A 342-nucleotide genomic window follows, 5' to 3' on the forward strand; every position below is an offset into this window, starting at 1 on the left:
CCTAAACATAAAAAAACAAAGAAACACCAAACAGAAACACACAGCTTTAATTAACTAACCATTTATGTGCCATTAATTATAAAAACAACCCTGAAGACTAGTGCTTCACTACCAACACCCAAACTGTCACATTTAGAAATGCCACAGAACATTACACATTCAGGCATAATCGCATTAATGTTTTTACCTGAAAAGCTTCTTCAGCCATGTATGTTGTTGATCACTGTGCAGCGATGGTGCTCACTTTAGGAGGTTTCCGCCCTGTAGCTAGGCTAAACAATACAAAAGTTGAAAAACACACGTTATGTTGGAATACAACATTATAACATCTGTAATAAACAG

This window comes from Etheostoma spectabile, chromosome 8 (assembly GCF_008692095.1).
Source record: "Etheostoma spectabile isolate EspeVRDwgs_2016 chromosome 8, UIUC_Espe_1.0, whole genome shotgun sequence".
Classification (NCBI taxonomy): domain Eukaryota; kingdom Metazoa; phylum Chordata; class Actinopteri; order Perciformes; family Percidae; genus Etheostoma; species Etheostoma spectabile.